Here is a 3,659-nt window from a genome sequence, read left to right as displayed (position 1 = left end):
GATAGTGTGCACGTCTCTAGCGTCTGCACTTTATCCGTGCAATCTCGTTTTACACTGATGGCACAGTGACGATAGCGAGAGTTATTTTTAAATGTTTGTTATTTAACACAGGTTTTGTGCTAAATTTAATATCCATTAACTTACTTAATGTCATGATTACCTTATGCAATATTCGTTGTCATATTCCAATTTTACAGGTGAAGGAAATGAAGTATAAGGATGTCACAAACTTTGTTTAAAGTGACATAGTTGAGTCTGCTCGGACTGTGGTTCAAGCCATGGAACCTGACTCTGGAACCCATGCTTTGCACCTGACTCTCCAGACCCAGGAGGCAAATACCATAATCAGCACATTTTTCAGAGGTGTAGGAACTGAGGCCCAAAATAAGTAGCAAAATTGGTACTTGAACTTCTGTCTGTCTTTCAACTACACTACCACCTCTAAATTCCCAAATTCAGATCGTTTTAGATTTAAGAACTAGAAATAGCCTTGGAGATTGTATTATTAAATAATCCCTCATTTTACAGATAATCTGTAGTCACTAAAATTGTTTACCTAAAGCAATCAGAAGCAGGTCTATACAGCAAAGCAACTTAACATACTAAGGAAAATTATTATTTGAAATATTATTTCTCTTTTTTTTTTTTTTTAAAACAGAGGTTCATTTTTGTCACCCAGGCTGGAGTGCAGTGGCACAATCTCAGCTCAGTGCAACCTCCGCCTCCCGGATTCAAGCGATTCCCTGCCTCATCCTCCCGACTATCTGGCATTACAGGCACCTGCCACCACGCCTAGCTAATTTTTGTATTTTTGGTAGAGACGGGGTTTCACCATGTTGCCCAGGCTGGTCTCAAACTCCTGACCTCAGGTGCCACCCGCCTCTGCCTCCCAAAGTGCTGGGATTACAGGTGTGAGCCACCAGGCCTGGCCAAAATGTTATTTCTATTTAATATTTAAAAAAACAAGATAAGTAATCTAATTCTTAGTGGCAACGCAGCTCTTGCTAGTAACTCAAATGCCTCATTGTCTCTCTGCAACAAGAGGAAAACTTGGGAAAGGATTCTGTAGGCGCTGAGACCACCATCAGGAACTGCAGCATCCAGAGATTTTCATGAGAGTGAAAATGCTCATACAAAATTAAAACAAATGGTCTTAAGTGTGGCATCCAGTAAACGATCCTCTGAAAAGTGACCCACAATTCTGTATGACTCTTTCCAGGACACTGAATTGGAGCCAGCTGATGTATGGAGCTTACCTTGGTTGTCACCTTCTGGTCTCTGTTTGAGGACCAACTGCATGTGATTAAGGGTGACAGATACAGAGTTTGTGTTAAGCCCAGGATGTAACTTGTTGAATGAATAGCAATTGACTTGAAAATTGCATGGGTGGATTGAGTTTCTTCACTCTCTCTCTTTTTTCTTTCTCTCAACAGGGCAGGATTAAATCATCTTTAGTCAAATCAGTGCTTGCTGTTTTTAAAAAGGATATCTTGAGGTATAGTACTTCAGGGATGCTAATTCAGATTTGAGCAGGATGAAATTTTTATCCAGACATGTGCATCGTATAATTGCGAGGGCAAAAAATGGTTCCAAATGGGAGTGTGTTTGTGTTCCTAGGCATTTTCCTAGAGGGGCCAAAGAGATGCAAAGTCTTCTTTTCTAAAGCTCTTGGTGGTTCTCAAGCTTGTCTGCACAATGGAATCACCTGGAGAATTTGGAAAATCAAAAAATACTGATGCCACTGATTCTACCCAACAGATTCTATTTTAATTGGTGTGGAGTACGGCCTGAGCATTGATATTTTTCAAAGCCTCTGAGGCGATCCTAATGTGCAGCAAAGCACCATCAAGCCCCCTCTCTCTGAGGAGGCACCAGCTGCAAGCATGTTTTACACCAATATATTTGCTGAATATAAACATCCCAGTGCAAACTCTTGCACCCAAGAACTCCGCGCTGCTTGTGGACAATCTTTGGCAAAGTCCGAATTTGTAAACTGATAATACATATAATTCCGTGACTCCATATGGTTCGTGTTATCTTGAGGGGAACTATACACATCTGCCTTGCCCCAGGATGGAAAGATAAATAACAGATGTGGATAATTTTTGTCATACTTGTACTGAACAATAATCTAAAAATTAGAAATGAAAGGAGCAGAGAGATAAGTAAAACTCATGAAAACAAAGCTCAAATCAATTATTCTAGGTTATATCTTTGCATTTTTAAGAATCCAAATACATAGTAGTAGATCAGAAAAACCTGTCATACAGTTTTCCTTTTCTATTTCTAGAGTGATGAGATATAGTATTAAAATTGTGTGCTAATATAGTTAATCAATTTGTTGATAATAGTAATACAAACTAAAATCTACATATATGCCTGTAATCCCAGCACTTTGGGAGGCCGAGGCAGGTGGATCACGAGGTCAAGAGATCGAGACCATCCTGGTCAACATGGTGAAACCCCGTCTCTACGAAAAATACAAAAAATTAGCTGGGCATAGTGGTGCGTGCCTGTAATCCCAGCTACTCAGGAGGCTGAGGCAGGAGAATTGCCTGAACCCAGGAGGTGGAGGTTGCGGTGAGCTGAGATCACATCATTGCACTCCAGCCTGAGTAACAAGAGCAAAACTCCTTCTCAAAAAAAAAAATCTACATATAGCTTACTGTGTAACAAACAGTGTTCTAAGCACTATACAAGTATTAACTTATTCAACCTTCATTATAATCCTGAGATAAATACTATTATTTTTCCTATTTTAGAGATGAAGAAACTGAGACCCCAAGAATTTAAGTAATTTGTCAAGGCAACACACTGCTATGTGGTAGAACTACAAATTGTGCCCAAATAATCCAGCTTCAGATACTATGCAAAACTGTCCTAGGTGTGCGGGTGACAACCTGGTGCCTATCTCTTCTCAGAAGGAAGACAGGTCCTGTCTACAGAGGTAAAGCAAAGAGTATGGAACTAAAAAACTCAAAGGGAGAATGGCTATTAAGGTTTAGGATGGCTGGGAAATAATAAAATAATAATGATAATAATACTGGATATTGATGTGTGCTACATGCTAAGCCCTGGGTCATGTTTGCATTGATTCCTATTTTCTTTACTTTTCAGCAATGGGGTCTTTCACCTTTCAAGCTCTGCCTGAGGAGTCAACATGGTGGCATTTGGCTAGGTTCTTTTAGGCAATTGAAAAACAAAACAAAACCCAATGAACACCCATAAATTCATCACTCATATGTTGGATCAGAGTTTGGCGGATTTATGGGCCTCAGGTCACGTTCAGCCCACTGCCTGTTTCTGTAAATAAAACTTTATTGGATCTCAGCCATGGCCATTTATTTACATATTATCTCTGCTCCTTTCTTGTTACAACAGTAGAACTGAGTAGTTGCAACAGAGACCGTATGACCCACAAAGCCAAAAATAGATACTGTCTGGCCCTTCATAGAAAACACTTGCAGACTTCTGCCCTAGATCTCTCTTCCTGATTCCATTCCCTCTTCCACCTCCAGGGGCAGCCACTCCAAATTCTGTACCAATCTTTCCTTTTGAGAAGATTGTTTAGTTTCACATATTTGACTCTAAATAAAATATTGGGCAATTTGTTCTTTATGTTTGTGAGATTCATCCATTTGACGTATATGGCTAAAGTT

The 3,659-nt window shown here is 39.7% G+C and overlaps 1 long non-coding RNA gene across 1 annotated transcript; it reads left to right on the top strand.

Annotated features, from left to right (window-relative positions):
- The first annotated feature begins 1,432 nt into the window (after positions 1 to 1,432).
- LOC135268636 (uncharacterized) lies at positions 1,433 to 3,310 on the top strand. The gene is made up of 3 exons (XR_010336930.1): positions 1,433 to 1,495; positions 2,765 to 2,947; positions 3,118 to 3,310. It is a non-coding gene; the product is annotated as an uncharacterized LOC135268636 (long non-coding RNA).
- The last annotated feature ends 349 nt before the right edge of the window (positions 3,311 to 3,659 follow it).

Source organism: Aotus nancymaae, unplaced genomic scaffold (genome assembly GCF_030222135.1).
Source record: "Aotus nancymaae isolate 86718 unplaced genomic scaffold, 86718_ANA_hifiasm-v0.15.2.pri h1tg000041l, whole genome shotgun sequence".
Classification (NCBI taxonomy): domain Eukaryota; kingdom Metazoa; phylum Chordata; class Mammalia; order Primates; family Aotidae; genus Aotus; species Aotus nancymaae.
Note: the sequence above shows the minus strand (reverse complement) of the source record. Positions and strands in the feature narration are given on the sequence as shown.